The 18,129-nt window shown below is 41.0% G+C and overlaps 1 protein-coding gene across 2 annotated transcripts in view; it reads left to right on the forward strand.

Annotated features, from left to right (window-relative positions):
* Window positions 1-18,129, forward strand: part of FRMD4B (FERM domain containing 4B) — a 2,055,076-nt gene that overhangs the window by 1,744,882 nt on the left and 292,065 nt on the right. The gene's annotated exons all lie outside the window — the stretch shown is intronic.

The raw sequence follows: 18,129 nt of genomic DNA on the forward strand, positions 1-18,129 counted from the left end.
GCACTCAGGTTTTAGTTTAAAAAAGAGAGAGAGAGAAATTTTCATTTTTTTTTTTTGGTCTACATTTAAACTTGCAAACAGCTTGCTGTAGTTTATGGCACACATGGAGCGCTACAGCAATCAGGTTTGACCACAAACCCATAGTATTGCATTAAAGAGAGATCCGGATTGTCTGATTGCTGCACGTCCCAAACACTTTGTATCCAGGGCAGTTTCCCCTCTCACTCCGCCCTAGTTGCACTACTGGAGAAAAGTTTCACATTGACATAATATGGTTGCAGTTAAGTAAAGTTCTTGCAATACCTAGTATAAAAGTGTCCCTGTTAGAAGAAGGAAAGTCCAAAATATCGAACTCTGTAAACAGCGAAAATGCGGGACATCAATGTGTTTTTTGTGAGATCGTGGTACAGTGAAGATCAGGAAATGTGCCCTTTCCTCACTGTAGTGCGATCTTGAGGTGGTATATATAATTAGCGGGGGGGGTGTGAGGGGCATAGCCCCCCACAATAAAGGGTTTGATGTCCAGCATTTTCGCTGTTTACAGCTTTCGAGTATATACACTTTCATTCATATAATATAGACCCATATAAAACAACAACAAATAACTAAGTAAAACATTTGCCTTCATTTCATATTGTGTAAACCTATACATATATAGTACAAATATTTGGACAGACAGAACAAGCTGAAAAAGAACATTGTCAGTAGTTAAAGTATTCACAATTTGCAGTTCATAGAGATGACATTAAACACACTGGGTATACTTGTTGGATCAGAGATGACTAAATAATGTACTAGGCAAAATTATATTTGTCCTGTATCTAGAAAATAGATTGACTATGTTTGGAGAGAAGGAATTAGTGAGAAGTATGCTGAGGGTGGAAGAAGGAAGGGGCAAATTCAGCCTGGGGTAATGCAGGAGCAAAGCAGTCTTATTTAGGTAATCTTTTAGCAGTAGTTTGAAGTTGGAATGGTTAGAGGTAGACCTAATTTGCAGAGGGATAGAATTCCATTTCTTAGCAACAGAGTAGAAACTTTGGCCAAAAGAGTTGTGGGGTTTATATATGCTGAGAAGATGTTCACTAGATCAAAGTGTTCTATTAGGTTGGTAGGAATGGAGAAAAGCAGTAAAAGCATGCCTTTCATCTGTTTTGTGAATTATTTTTATTTGTTGAGATAAAGCTGTATATAATCTGATGAGACATTACCTTAGTTAAAAGTCTGTATTCACCATATTAAATGATGGTTTATAACTGATATTTTAAAGTACTTCTGTTCCAAAGTTTGAACATAGTCCTTCTATGATTTGCCACACAAATGGAAGGTGTAGGTAATGGTGAACACATAGTCAAGGAAAATGATGTAAGGATATCCGTTTCATACAGGGACATATTTAATTTTGTTTTGTGAACTGCACTTACAATGTAGGTATTCTGTTGTTTATGAGCGTTCAAAAGAATTTCTTGATATGTGGGAAAAGTTTTAAAAGGTGAGCAATTGTATGTTTTTTTTTTTTTTTTTTTTTTTTTTTTTACAGGCAACTCCTGTTCCCTAAATTAGCTGTTCTCAGTATTTTTACTACAAGTTTATTATAATAAGTTTAAGATGCCATCTCAGGAAAGCAGTAAGGAAAGGTGTTCTCGTGCACTATCAAAGGTAGTTCACAACCAAAGCAAAATCTTGTTTGACGCAGTCCATTTTAACATGAGTCTGAAAAAAAAGAGTTATACAAATGAAAAGCTCTAAAGAACAACTCTATCTTTTGAAAGGCATGCAGGATATAAAAGAGTAAACAAACAATTAAAGGCATTAATGACCTATCAGTAAATAATAAAAGTAAATAATATATAAATGCATTTTGACTTGGTTATGAAACATGATTGCCCAGAAGAAATTGTCTTACTCTATGCTTTCTATAAAATTAGTGTAATGTGTTAAAACTAGGAGGGTACACTTGTCTAAATGCTGTGTCATAACTTTGGCATCTCTCAGTACTTTCATACCAGAAGTAGAACACACAATTGTTTTGGGGTGCACAGCTAGGCTTGTAAGGGCACTAATGGTCATTAGCCTAGTAACAGCATATGAACCTATAAATATATAAAGCAGTAAGTTACCTTAAAATAGTCGTCACTATTTTAATTCTGCATAATATGTCTACCTTATAAACAAAGGCAGTGGAAATGTTCATGTTTGGAATAGAAGCTGACTTTTGTAAAGCTAGAGCCAGATCTTTTGAAAAATTAATTTTGGTTTTCATCTGAAAATGATAGCTACAACACTGATGAAAATATATAAAACAAATTCCAGTTTATACAAATGTTATTGGGAAAAAGTGTTTGAATATTATCCAAGCCCCAAGATTGCATTTCTAGATTAAATGCAGCAGTATTACTTTAGCATTTCTCAACAGTTTATAGGTAAATACTAGGTATGCAGTCTAGGAGATGAATGAGAAGCCTAACCCAACTTCCCAGTTGCCCCAAAGCATTGTGTGGTTGAAGTGAATTGTTCAAAGTCACACAATAAGCAAATGAAGGCTAAGTGAATCAGTCCCTGTACCACAATAAGCAAGTTGTTAGCAACTCATAGCCTTAATCTATTGTACTAAGTGCCAGACAAAGCTTCAGCACTGCATTTTAGTAATGCTTCATCTTTATAGGGAGCAAAAGAAGCATTTTGGCCAAATGAGATCAAAGTGTCCTTCTGAGGTTCAAAAATGCAGCTTGCCTAAACATGAAAACTGGCAGCGGTCTTATTCATGGAGAACTTAAACCACACTAGCATTTTTTTCCATTAATTACCCTTTGGCCTAAAAATAGCCATATTGGCAATTCTGCTCAAATCTTTATGCACAAACAGGGAAGTAAATACTCTGGGAAGAAATAGCCAGGTAATTGTTATGGCTAGGCTTGTATAGGCCCTAGGGCTGATAGCCTAGTACCAACATATGAACCTCCAACCCCACCCTCTATTGTTTGTCGTCTCTCATTTGTCTTGTGAGGGATCAAAGTGGTATTAATTAATCTCTCAAGGCAATATTAAACATCAACAGATGTTCAAACATATGTATTACCTGCAGGTTGTATTCATTTTATTTGTAAAAGTTTTGTATATAATGTCTTCTGTTGTATGTATGTCATACATTGTAAAATAATTACCAAGGCTGTACCTGTAATTTGTCTACTGATGTCAGTGCACCACCCTGTTAAATGAATTTAAAACAAGCAAACAAATAAATAAAATAAAGTTTGAATAGATAACAATGTTACAGTCTTGCTGAAAAAAATATTGAAAGTGGAAAAAGTTATAAGGCTTCCTTCCCTAACTAAACACTGCATAACTCAGACTTCCTTTAATTTCACACCAAAACATCAACTCTTTATTTTGATAATATTATTTTATAAATTTGTCTCGGGAGAAAATTAGCTATGCAGTAGACACCGTTTGTTTTCTCCAGATTAAACTCAGCATTGTAATATTGTCAGTTCTAATTGCTTTCAAATTAAACTTTCATTACAACTGCCCTATCACATCATATTAGGTTTAAACCGAGTTAACAACGACCGCCACCAGTACTGTTGGCCAACAGGGTGCTGGCGGAAATTGGGCTACTGTTGGCCGAAGGAGGAGAAGAGGGGGAAGGCATGCCTGAAGGCAGGTAAAGGCTAGGACTGTGTTAGTGAGGGTCGGAATTTTGAATGTTGGCAGTATGACTGGTATAGGTAGAGAGCTAGCTGATATGATGGACAGAAGGAAGGTTGGTATATTGTGTGTGCAAGAGACCAGATGGAAGGGGAGCAAGGCTAGGTGTATCGGAGGCGGGTTCAAATTATTTTATCATGGTGTGGATGGGAGGAGAAATGGCGTAGGGGTTATCCTAAAGAAACAGTATGGTAAGAGTGTTTTGGAGGTGAAAAGAGTGTCGCATAGAGTGATGTTTATGAAACTGGAAATTGATGGTGTAATGATGAATGTTGTTAGTGCATATGCTCCACAAGCTGGGTGTGCGATGGATGAGAAAGAAAAATTTTGGAGTGAGTTGGATGAAGTGGTGATGACTGTACCCAAAGGTGAAAGAGTGGTGATTGGAGCCGATTTCAATGGGCATGTTGGTGAAGGGAACAGAGGGGATGAGGAAGTGATGGGTAAGTATGGTGCTAAGGAATGCAGAAGGTCAGATGGTAGTGGATTTTGAGAAAAGGATGGACATGGCTGTGGTGAATACATATTTTAACTATATGGAGGAGCATAGGGTGACATACAAGAGTGGAGGAAGATGCACACAGGTGGATTATATCTTATGTAGAAGGGCCAGTCTGAAGGAGATTGGAGACTGTAAAGTGGTGGCAGGGGAAAGTGTAGTTAGGCAGCATCGGATGGTGGTTTGCAGGATGACATTGGTGATCAAGAAGAGGAGGAGGAGTGTGAGGGCAGCACCAAGGATCAAATGGTGGAAATTGAAAAAGGGTAATTGTAAGGTGGAGCTCAGGGAAGAGTTAAGACAGGCACTGGGTGGCAATGAAGAGTTACCGAATAGCTAGGTAACTACAGCAGAGCTAGTAAGGGAGATGGCTAGAAAGGTGCTTGGTGTGACATCTGGAAAGAGGAAGGAGGACAAGGAGACCTGGTGGTGGAATGAAGAAGTACAGGAGAGTATACAGAGAAAGAGGTTGGCGAAGAAAAAGTGGGATTGTCAGAGAGATGAAGAAAGTAGACAGGAGTATAAGGAGATGAGGTGCATGGCAAAAAGAGAGGTGGTGAAGGCTAAGGATAAGGCATATGAAGAGTCATATGACAGGTTGGACACTAAGGAGGGAGAAAAGGACCTGTACCGATTGGCTAGACAGAGGGACCGAGCTAGTAAAGATGTGCAGCAGGTAAAGATAATAAAGGATAATGGGGGAAACGTACTCACAAGTGAGGAGAGTGTGTTGAGCAGATGGAAAAAGTACTTTGAGGGGCTGATGAATGAAGAGAATGAGAGGGAGAGAAGGTTGGATGATGTGCTGATAGTGAATCATGAAGTAAAGTGGATTAGCAAGGAGGAAGTAAGGATAGCTATGAAGAAGATGAAGAATGGAAAGGCTGCTGGTCCAGATGACATACCTGTGGAAGCATGGAGGTGTTTAGGTGAAATGGCAGTGGAGTTTTTAACTAGATTGTTTAATTAAATCTTTGAAAGTGAGAAGATGCCTAAGGAATGGAGAAAGTGTTTTGGTACCGATTTTAAGAATAAGGGTGATGTGCAGAGCTGTAGTAACTACAGAGAGATTAAACTGATCAGTCAAAGCATGACGTTATGGGAGAGTAGTGGAAGCTAGGTTAAGGGAGGTGATGATTAGTGATCAGGAGTATGGTTTCATGCCAGGAAAGAGCACTACAGATGCAATGTTTGCTCTGAGAGTGTTGATGGAGAAGTACAGAGAAGGTCAGAAGGAGTTGCATTGTGTCTTTGTGGACTTAGAGAAGGCATATGACAGGGTGCCTAGAGAGGAATTGTGATATTGTATGAGGAAGTCGGGAGTGTCAGCGAAGTATGTAAGAATGGTACAGGATATGTACGAGGGTAGTGTGACAGCGGTGAGGTCTGCGGTGGGAGTGACAGATGCATTTAAGGTGGAGGTGGGATTACATCAAGGATCAGCTCTGAGCCCTTTCTTATTTGCAATGGTGATGGACAGGTTGACAGACGAGATCAGACAGGGGTCCCCATGGTCTATGATGTTTGCAGATGACATTGTGATCTGTAGTGAGAATAGGGAACAGGTGGAGGAGACCCTGGAGAGGTGGAGATATGCTCTAGAGACAAGAGGAATGAAGGTCAGCAGGAATAAGACAGAATGTATGTGTGTGAATGAGAGGGAGGATAGAGGAATGGTGAGGATGCAGGGAGTAGAGGTGACGAAGGTGGATGAGTTTAAATACTTGGGCTCAACAGTTCAGAGTAATGGGGAGTGTGGAAGAGAGGTGAAGAAGAGAGTACAGGCAGGATGGAGTGGGTGGAGAAGAGTGTCAGGAGTGATTTGTAACAGATGACTACCTGTAAGTCCAATGTAATTATGGCATATTGGGAAAACAATTTCTTGTTAAATTCTATGTTTAAAGAACATTGGTTACTTTACGGAAGGTTTTTAGATGACCTCTGTTTCCTATGGAAAGGGGACAAAGTTTCGTTTGTGGAAATGGTCAGCTATCTTGACAGTACTACGGAATTTTTTAATTTTACATATAATTTTGATATAAATACACTCAATTATTTGGATAGTACTATTACTAAAAATGAAAATAAGTTTGTATCAAAGATCTTTAGGAAAGAAACCTTTTCAAATTCCTATTTGCATTTCACCAGCTCACATCCATATTTTCAGAAAATAGGAGTACTTAAGGGTCAGTTAGTCAGGATTAGTAGAATGTCTTCTAACAATGAGCAGTTCATACAAGAATGTGAATGGTTAAGGGCCCAATTTTTAAATAGGGGGTACCCAAACCAACTTTTTGATGAACTTTTTAAAGAGGTTGTTATGGGTAGGAAATCAAGATTTGCCCCCATTCTAGGGAACAACAGTATATCTACAAACCCGTTAAGTTAACATAAAACAACAGATTCTTATATTAACAGTGTAGTTATGACTTATGATGGACAATCAGCACTAGTTAAGAAAATTATTAACAGGGAATGGGAGAATTTTTCAAAAATATCTGATTTGGACAACATTTTTTCTGACAAACTAAAATTTGTATACAAGAAAGGTAATACCATCAAAAACCTGTTGGAGAGGGGACATAAAGGTTTTGTCCCAAAGGGTTTCTCCAACAGAAAAGGTTTATTTAAATGTGGAGCCTGTAAATACTGTTCAAATCTGTTAGTAGGTGACAGTTATTTTTTACCGGCAAGGAATAGGAGATTTTATTTAAACTCATTTGTAAATTGCAATACAAAAGGTATTATCTACCTAGCTATATGCACAGTATGTAGTTCATTTTATATTGGGAAGAGTGAGAGACCTCTCAAAAAAAGGATCTATGAACACCTTTATGAAATTAGGTCAAAAAAGGAAAGTAATGCACTTTTTAAACATTCTTGTCATTGTTTTAATGCAAAATTCCAATTTTTTGTTCTAGAAGTGGTGGATGTTGACCCCAGAGGTGGTATGTGGGAGACCAGGGTAGAGTACAGGGAGCTTTTCTGGCAAATTATATTAGAGGCCACAAAGCCCCCAGGATTAAATGACATGATCTCCCTGGGACCATTACTCAAATTGAGGTCTGCAAAATTGTAAATAGCAGACATAATCCTTTTGCCCTGTTTACTATACATAAAAAAAATTTGCATGTTTCATTATTTTAGTTGGCAGTTATATGTTTTTTTAAATTTGACAATATTTATATTTCTGGTTTTAGTTGAAGGACTTATAAAAATGTCATTGTGATATCATATTTTAGATTAAGTTTTTAAACAAAACTTTTTTACAATAGCTTTACTTAGAAACCGGTTTAAATTGAAGGTTTTTACATTTGTTACTTATGTATTTAATTGTTGAATACTTGAATGGGAATTGAATCTTGTCATTAATTGGTTGTACTATATAAGGCACGAAGGGGAGGGTTTTTAAATGTTTCTGATGAAGTTGTGGACGAAAACGGAAGGTCAAATAAACGTTAAAGAAGTTTGTGATTATTTTTCTTTATTTCTGCACAGCATTTTTGCTTTGGACACCTGAGCAATTTGATTTACTGAGTGTTTACAGCGCTGGGTGAAATTACAACTTTCAAGTTACTTCGTGGTTTTTGCTGTCCTTGTGCCTGTGGTTCGTTAGTGTCCTTTAACTTTGATTATGGGTGAGTGTGGAAGAGAGGTGAAGAAGAGAGTACAGGCAGGATGGAGTGGGTGGAGAAGAGTGTCAGGAGTGATTTGTGACAGATGAGTACCTGTAAGAGTGAAAGGGAAGGTCTACAAGAGGATAGTGAGACCAGCTATGTTATATGGGTTGGAGACAGTGGCACTGACAAAAAGGCAGGAGTCAGAGTTGATCGTGGCAGAGTTAAAGATGTTAAGATTTGCACTGGGTGTGACGAGGGTAGACAGGATTAGGAATAAGTATATTAGAGGGACAGCCCAGGTTGCAAGGTTTGGAGACAAAGCCAGAGTGGCAAGAGTACGTTGGTTTGGACATGTGCTGAGGAGGGATGCAGAGTATATTGGGAAAAAGATGTTAAGGATGAAGCTGCCAGGTAACAGGAAAAGAGGAAGGCCTAAGATAAGGTTTATGGGTGTGGTGAGAGAGGACATGCAGGTGGTTGGTGTGACAGAGCAAGATGCAGAGGACAGGAAGAAATGGAAACAGATGATCCGCTGTGGCGACCCCTAAAGGGAGCAGCCGAAAGAAGAAGAAGATTTTTTAGTTAATTTCTGACTCCAAATCCTGCTTCAGCCTAAAGACTTTCTTGATGTGATCCTGTTGCTATCGTCTCCCCATTCATACACTTGAAGAACTTGGGGTGATAACAAAGTCAGCTTTGGTCACATAGTGGTACATAGAGGAGTTTTAATACAGGGCAAACCCTTAACTGCTGATCAAGTTTTGGTATGTCAGTAAAATGAGGCACTTGAGTGTGCATGATTTACACACAGTAGCTTGCAGTCCTGAGTACACACCTATTGCTTTTGTCACTAGCAATGACCTACTGCTATCCTTGGGGCTTGCCACATTGGATGTTAGTCTCACATACCACTCTGGAACAGAGCAAGCAGTTTGCTACTTCACATTAATTTCAGTCATCATCCATGCTGCCTTTTAAATCTAGATTACTGGTGGTGCAGGCAGTGGTCTGTTCCTAGGCTGTTGGGACAGCTGCTTCAACTAAATTGCTGCTTGGAGGATGCTTTCATACAGTGACCGCAAAGTTATATTTGTGAAGAGAATCATGCATGAGAAGTTCCACATTTCATGACATAAGATCCCATAAGGACTTTGTTCATAGGGTCATAGGTGTCTACTAGGCTAATGGCCCTGGGGCCTTTACAAGCCTAGCCATAGGATTACCCTGGCATAGTGCCACCCAACCTTAGTTCCCAGTGCCTCTGTTGAGTAGAGCCACTGGAATTATCCCCGGGGTGAATTTTCTGTTTCCCATCCACTCATCAAGATTTCTTTTGAAGAGGGTCAGCGAGGTGCTCTGCTTGACATGTATGGGAAGTCTGTTCCATAGCATGGGCAGTCTCTGGGTTATGCACCTGTCCCTCCAGCATGTTCTGTTAATTGTGGTAATGAGGTTGAAGTCTCTGGAACGTGTGGTGCGGAGGGACTGGAATTTCTTTAGATGTAGCATTTCTAACAGGGCTGGGTCAGACATGGCTTTGTAAGTTAAGAAGAAATCGCCTCTAAGCAGGCGATATGAGAAAGAGAATAGTTGGGAGTTTTTTTGAGTCTGTCCATATAGGACAAGTGTTTAAGGCCTAGGATCCTCTTTGTGAGATACTTTTGCAGCTTCTCCAGTTGTTGCAGGTGTCTGGTGAGGTACATGCCAAATGGGGCATTGTACTCGATGATTGGCCTAATGAGGGAAGAGTAGAGGGAGACAATGACGTCTTTCTTCCTGGATACAAAACCCTTAGTAATGAGATGTGCCACATAGAAGGACTTTTCTGACTACAGTGGCAATGTGGTGAGGGACCTGAATGTTAAAGAAATTACTAGATTACAGCTGTTTAATGAAGTGTACTGACACTAATTACTTTATGGTCAACTGCTGTAGACTAATGACATGTCTCATGTTCAGGGAAGAAAAGGCTCCTACAATGCCATATGTAATGTATTGCTGTGGAACAAAATTCCTGACGTAAAAACTCTATCTAAAAACAACCTCAAGGTTAAGCTGCTAAACACTAGGAGACTTAACATGAAACTGCACTCACTGGAAGTAGTCCTCTCCTTGGAAGATGCAGATATTTGTGCAGTCACAGAGACCTGGTTCAAGGCTGTGGAGAGCACCCCAGCTATACTGGTTTACACCTTCCACACATTAAGACCACCAACTGAAGGCGTGAAAACTAAAGGAGGTAGTGTATCAGTATTCATTAACGATAAATATACCTCCAGACTGGTTAAACAGTACAATTCCTGGAGATACTTCAGGTGCAATTAACTGTTGGTAGGACACCTGTTCAAGTCACTCCCATCTACAGGACCCCCTCCATGAATCAGGACATCCAGTCTGCCTGTTTGGATCTACTTGACTCTATCAAGATACATCCGAACAGCATGGTTTGGGGCAACTTTAACTACCCATCCATTGACTGGGTAAATTACTCATGCTCAAACTCACTTGCCCAAAGGTTCCTCGATTTTGTTAACTCCAGTGCCCTGGACTGGGTGCCAGCATCCTAGCTCTGGTACTTACCAGTATGGGGGACCAATGTAGGAACCCCACTTTGAGGTCTTCCCTGGTGAGATCTGACCATAAATCAGTCTCATTCATAGTAACTATCACACCTGACCCCCCCCCCCCGCCCCACCAGCAGCAACTAAACTAAAAAAACTTTTACAAAGCAGATTATAACCTCTTACAGGATGGTATAAATAGCTTCACTGCACCTCTCCCCTCAGATGGAACTGGCAACTATGCTGAGCTCTACACCACTGCTTTATACAAACACTTGTATAACTGCATTGACTTGGCCGTACCTGATAGGACCAAAACAAGCCCCTCAAAGAAGAGCAAACTTGCCTGGTGGACAACTGCCATTAACAGGCTTTACAGTAAGAGAAAGAAATTGCTGTCTAAGAGTAAGAGGGAGCACACCCTAAACTAGAAACACTCCCTTCTCAGCTTAAACCAGCAAATAAGACTTCTTGTGTCATCCTCCAAAGCAAACTACGAATCCAAATTAGCTTCCTCAACCAAGGACAACCATAATGCATTCTTTAATTACATCCGTAACCTAAAAGGAAAGGCCCAGATTTGTGCCAAACTAGTAGTTGATGATAACACATATACTGACCCTGTGGACATAGCTAACCTGTTGGCTGACAGGTTCTGTGAAAACTTCACTCTCCTGTCCCTGCCACATGTATTCCATGACATCCCTTCCACTTGTTCCCTACCTTGCATCTCTAAAGAGCAGGTTGTAAACGCCTTCTCTAAGGCCAAAAACACAGCATGTATGGGACCTGATAACACCCCAGGCTGCATCCTGCATGGGCTCCAACAAGAATTAGCAAAACCATTGGGTACTGTTTTCATAGTCTAAGCACTGGCTTCATCCCAGCTGAATGGAAAACGGCCACCGTTATTCCCTTCCACAAAAGTGGTGCTTCCAGTGACCCAGGGAACTATAGCCCTATTAGCCTGACTAGCCTTATATGCAAGCCCATCAACCTTATCAACAAAGATATAGGTAATCTCCAAACACTTGACCCTACTCAGTTTGGATTTGTCAGAGTGAGATAATGCCTTTTAAACCTGGAAGACTGCATTGAGACAATCAACAAGGCCATGGGTGAGGGGAAATCTGTGCATACAGCCTACCTAGACTTAGCCAAGGCTTTTAACACTATCCCTCACTCAGGCATCATTGACAAACTCACCCAGCTAGGTGTCAACCCTTATATCGTTAGATGGGTCACTAATTGGCTCACTGATGGAACACAGTCAAAATAGGGGAATCCACCTTCAACAGCAGACCTGCAACCAGTGGTGTTCGACTAAGATCAGTCCGGGGACGTCTACTGTTTGGAATCTATTTCACCAAAGTATAAGCAAAAACTAAAGGTCTGTGACTGACAAAGTTTCTTAATGACTGCAAACTGGGAGCGGTCATAGAATCTCCAAATGATGTCAACATCCTACAAGAGGGTCTTATACAAACAAATGATTAGTGTCAAAGCCATGGCCTTATAAATGTATTATCTTCCCTTTCAGTAAGAGCAATGTTCCTGCTAACTACCACATCAATAACAACACCCTAAATATGTACTCAGTGGTGGGATACCTGGGCGTGCAGGTTGACAGCAACCTTACCTTTGATCACCATATCTCCATAGTGGTAAGAAGGGCATTCTGTATTGCTAATCTCATAAGTAAAGGCATTGCCTCCAGAAAAAAGAAGTTATAAACACCCCATACTCTTCCCTCATCAGGCCAATAAATGAGTACAACACCCCTTTTGGTATACACCTTTCCAAGCACCTGCAGCAATTGGAGAGCCTACAAATGTTCCTCACAAGGAAAATTCAAGGTCTTTAGCATCTGTCCTATGTGGATTGTCTCAAATCACTGTCCCTGTATTCTGTTTCATACAGACTACTCAGAGGTGATGTCTGCCTTACATATAAGACAATCTCTGACCTGCTTTATTGGAAATACTGCATATCCGCAAGTCTAAATACCTTAACTTGGTATATGACATTAATAGAACCTGCTGGAGTGACAGATTTGTGTCCCAGAGGTTACCACACTTTTGAAACAGACTTCCAGTTTATGTCAAACAGACCACCTCATTGGCCATCTTCAAACTGGACGAATGGATGGGTAACCATAAATTCACCCTAGGGGTTCCACCTATGTCCATCTTGGACAGGGGCAATAGGTGCTGATCGTTATGAAAATAAGGGTAGAACTTGTCTAGGCTTGTAAGGGCCCTAGGGCCATTAGCCTAGTAACTTCCTATGATCCTGTGGTGGAAGTCTACAACATGACATTTTGGTGGGAGCATGGGTGTGATTTTCTTTAGTAAAGAGAAAATGTTAACAGACTTTTTTAAGTGGGCTTCCCAAAACCTGCATGAATTCATATCTGGTGAGGACTCAAAAATTTACCTTCCTGATGCAGAATGTCCTTATTACTGTTTTTCCAAATTACAACCTCCATGATTGCATCAACGTGAAGAAAAGAAACACTTAGGAAAAGGGGAATCACTGGTAGTATATTGTCCATTTGTGTGTTTGTGTGGTAGTTTGTAACATTTTTGTCTTTTTCATCCAGATGAGTATCAGTTGGACTTGGTGAGCAGCATCCTCATCAGGTCAAAATTCGATAACCCATGGGTGAACCTTGTAAATGTCACATACCTGACCATAATGCAGCTGGTACGTGCCAGTGTCAGAAGAACAAAACAGTGACATGGAAAGATTGGGTATCCCAGTGCAACTTGAAAGGTGGTATGAATGTAAACATCAGTGAGAACTATGTGGGAAACTGGCGATGAATGGGAAGAGTTATTTGTATTAAAGAAACAAGGTTAGTGGTTTACAGAGAATGTTTTTCCTTGGTTTTGTAGACAACAAGTAGGAGTCTGCTGTAATGTAGATGTTTTTCAGGATGTTTTATAACAACAAAGTGACTGTGGATGTCCAACTTGTTTCCACAGTCTCCATGGGGAGAGGGTTACATAGAGAGTTTCTAGAAAGTCTGCCACATAACATATAATGTTTGTAGCTAAGCATTAGCATATTTAAAGTTATATGCCCCAGACAATGCACCTGAAGAAGATATTGCTGGGAATGAGGGTTGTTTTCTCTAGGGGATTGGACCTCCCATGTAAAGTGATACGAGTGCTGGGTCAGAGTAAAAAACGGCATTGGGTGGATGAAGAGAATTTATTATTAAAGGAAGAACATTTGTCATTCCAAGAGAATGATTTCCATTATCTTATGAGCTAAAACTGACAGACTGTCATTATCGCTAAAGGGGTTGTAGACACTTGGGACGGGAGAATCCCAGTGTCACTGTAGAGGATTGTAGGACTGGAATTTTGGAGGGAACCACAGTGGATACATGTGGAGCATTTTCTCTTTATATTTATAAAGAACTGCATTTCCCATTTGCAAAGACAGTTTTTGTTTTTATTTAATTTCCTGGCTTAATATTAACAGACAGGGTATTATTCATCAGTATTACTTGGAAAATCACTGGTACTGAAACATTACAAACCCATGTGATGTTCTTCGTGTTTCACTGTTGCAGTCATCACATTTGGGGTTATCTGCCTGCAGGTAGCCTTCAACCGACCTGAATACCAGAGTCTTGGGTTTTCTGCATCGGATGCTGTCACTTCTTCCATGACGTCAGGTCGTCAGGGGTATAAAACATGCAGCCAACGCCATTACATCAGTCTTTCTTGCTGTGCGGTGCCCGAAGCTGAAGCAGTTTGCAAGTGCCGGTCGGCCTGCTCCTGAAATTTTCATTTTCGAGTTTCAGACCTGAAGTCTTCTAAAAGATAAGTACCCTGTTGGGGATCCTTTTTTCTTGCTCTAACCGATGTCAGAAAAAATAATAATGGTCTTGCCTGTGGAAAGCAAATACCTCATAGAGATTTTCATTCTTACTGCGTCACCTGTTTAGGCCCAGACCACGACATCCCTCGCTGCCGGTTTTGTGCCTTGTTCAACACGCGAACTATCCGTCATCAGGCAATTTTTGTAGCTAAATACTTTTGCTGTCGATCTCCGTAGTCTGAAATGGCATTGGTAAGCCATCCAACTACCGATCTTCTGAAAAAACATAAGGATAAAGACAGAGACAGACCGCATAGGTCCAAAACAGCTAGTCACCAGTCCACCGGTACTCAGTGAGATGCTTCGCAGCCCGATACCCGCTTCTACAGATTCACAGGCCTCTACTGAGACCCATTCGGAGTCCGGTATGCCACAAGATGCTTCTTCGACTATGGAACCTGCAGATGCCTCTACCTTGGATGGGTCCGGAGCCGCTGTGCAGGCACCAGCTTCTGAGGGTGTATTCAGGCCTACCAATTTTCATATTAAACCAACAACTTTGTTTCAAGCCAAAAATACTGAATTTCTCAGGCCTAAAGTTTGCACTACGCCTAGGAAACCAACAACCAAGGCACATTCGCAGGCCCATAGGCCTCAAAAATAAATGATTAGAATGGCTGAAGACCTTATTACCTTAATTAGGGGAAGCCAGCCTTCCCCCTCAAAGAGACCTAGAACTGATTTTCCTTCTGATTCTTCTGATCAGGAATCTGATATCTCTGTTCCTTCTGACTACCAGGACATACCCTTGTCTACCTATGAGGATTCTGATGCAGAGGATTCCATTCCCTCTGCTTCCTCACCAGAAGATTTTTCTTTTGGTGAAACCCTGCATACCCTTAGGGAGCATTTCTGCCGAGAAAGCTAGGGCTACTCTCAGTCCAAAAAGAGGCTCAGAGAATTTTTAAACCTGCCTCAGCACAGGCCTCTAGCTATCTATCCTGTCCTGGAGATTGTAGATGATGTTTTCTTGGAATCCAGCCTTACCCCGGATACTTTGCCTCCAGCTCCCAGGAAACCTGACAGGTACTATAGAGTACCTGACTCTCACAAATTCCTTTTCAAGAATCCTACTGCGGATCCAGAGATCATTTCCCAAGGACCAAAAGGCATTAAGGCTACTACTGCCAAGAATCCCACCCCTTCTGACAGGGATATTAGGGCTTTAGACAGATGGGGTAAGAACGTATACACCTCTGCTACTCTGGTCATTAGAGCTTTAAATTGCCAGTTTCATATGTTAAAGTATCAGCAGCATGTTATGGGGCTAATTAAGCAGAAAATGATGTTGATTACTGACTGTGCAGAACACAAAGATCTACAAGAGTTAATGCATTCTGCTGACCAAGTTGGTAAACATACTTTGCAGTTTGGTTTTGATGCTTTAGAAGTATTTTGTAGGGCTGCTGTCACTGTGTCTGTTCTTAGAAGACATGCTTGGCTTAAGGAACAAAACTTGCCAGATCATGTCAAAGCAAAATTACTGGCTGCACCCTTAAACCAAAAGCGTTTATTTGGCAATAAAGCAGAAGTTCTCAAAAGGATGGAGGAGAAAGCTAAATCTATGCAAACTGTTAAAGATTTCTTACAAGTACAGCCGCCTAGATTCAGAAGGCATTGGCCTTCAAAGAACTGGTCCTTTCCAGTCCCTTCCAGGACTTCTCAGTCCAAACCCAGGGACAGCAGACCCCCAAGACTTCAGTCTCAGGTTATGCACAGATCTAAGCAGTGGGGTGCTCCCACATCCAAAACAGGGAGTAGGAAGCCACCCCCTATGGTAAACTTGTACAATGACTTATCCTTAACTCCTCCAAGGCTTGCTTAAGTGCTTGCATCTTTATGAGGAAAACTCGCCCTGCATGCAAAAAACTGGGAATACATTACCCGAGACAAATGGTTTTTAAACATTGTTTCCCTAGGATACAGATTCCACTTCCACTCACTCCCATCCCTAAGTGGATGGCCAGACCTCCCCCCAAACCAGTGGGCAGAGGTCCAAAAGCAAGTACTTTCTCTCCTCAGCATCAAGACTATTCAACCTGTCCCAGCAGAACAAAGGGGACAAGGCTTTTATTCAAGACTGTTCCTAGTTCCCAGAAAAGAAAACCCCTGGCATCCTCTCCTGGATTTATCTATTCTCAACACCTTTCTGGTGGTTCCAAAATTCAAAATGCTAACTCTCCAACAGCTGTTTCCTATGCTAGCCAAGGATGCCTGGCTGGCAACACTAGACTTAAAAGAAGCTTACCTGCACATCCCCATAAGGGAATCTTGCAGGAAATACCTTCACTTCAGGGCAGTCTCTATGCACTATCAGTTCTCTGCACTTCCCTTTGGCTTATCTACTGCGCCCAGGGTATTCACAAAGTGCCTAGCTCCAGCCATTGCTTTTTGCAGGCAGAGAAGTATTCAGATTTACCCATACTTGGACGATTGCCTGATTCAGGCGGAAAGTCAGGACTTGCTACTACAGCACCTGGCATTTGTAAAGAGATTTCTAACTTCACTGGGGTACACCATCAACAAAAATAAATCACACCTAGTACCCTGCCAACAGATTATATTCCCGGGAGCAAGTTTGAACACAACTTCCCAGATGGCATTCCTTACTCCAGAGAAACAAATTTATTTGACAACTTACTTCAGCCTACTGACCACCAACACCCAGCTATCTGCAAGGAAAATACTGCAAGCTCTGGGGTTCATGGCATCTTGCATTCTGTTAATTCCATATGCAAGACTGCATATGAGGAAACTTCAGTAGTATCTAAAAAGTCTATGGTGTCAACATTCTCAGGACCAGGAAACAATAATTCCTATCATTCCGCGTCTAAGGGCAGAGTTCCTTTGGTGGGCAGAGGCCTGCAGCCACAACAAGGGACTCTCTTTCACTCTACCCTCTGCTGCCCAAACCCTAACAATAGATGCATCAGACTGTGCATGGGGGCCTCACATGGCAGGGCAGTGCATTCAGGGCAAATGGAACCCAAAGCAGATGCACCTGCATATCAATCAAAAAGAAATGTTAACTGTACAGAATGCTCTTACAGCCTTCAAAGGCCTTATTTTTCCAGGACAACTATTGGTAAAGACAGACAACACCACAGTTATGTGGTACATAAACAAGCAGGGGGGAACACATTCCTACCCACTCTGCAGACTAGCCAAGGCTCTGTGGAACACAGCCTTGAGCATCCAAGTGCCCCTACAAGCTCAATTCCTGCCAGGCAAACTAAATTCACTGGCAGACGACTTAAGCAGAAATCTCATGGACCCACACAAATGGAAACTGGAACCTAAAATATTCAAACTTTTGAGGAACAGATGGGGGACACCAGAGGTGGACCTGTTTGCTTACCCTCAGAACTATCAATTGAACAAATACTGCACCAGAACTCCCCACAGCCAAGCTTGGAAGGTGGATGCCCTGTCCTTTTCCTGGGAAAGCCTCTCAGTCTAAGCCTTTCCCCCTCTGCCTCTCCTCTCGAAGGTTCTACTAAAGATCAATAACTGCAATATGTTCCCCGTTGTACAGAGCCCAGTGAAGGCTGTCCCACGAGCGTAAAGGTAGATGGTGGTTCACAAAATCAAGTAGACTCTTCAGTCCAGAAGTAACAAACACCAATTTTATTAGTAAAATGCAGTGGTTCCATTAAGCGCTTTCCTTTCCAAAGGTACGGAAACTTCCTCAGAATAACACTGCCATTAAAACAACTCATATATATATATATATATATATATATATATATATATATATATATATATATATATATATATATATATATATATATATATACACCATCAGTTAATTAATAAATTAGTTAATTAGAACCAAATTAGGAACCAAAAT

This window comes from Protopterus annectens, chromosome 7.part0 (assembly GCF_019279795.1).
Source record: "Protopterus annectens isolate FY-2018-M chromosome 7.part0, PAN1.0, whole genome shotgun sequence".
Taxonomy (NCBI): Eukaryota; Metazoa; Chordata; order Ceratodontiformes; family Protopteridae; genus Protopterus; species Protopterus annectens.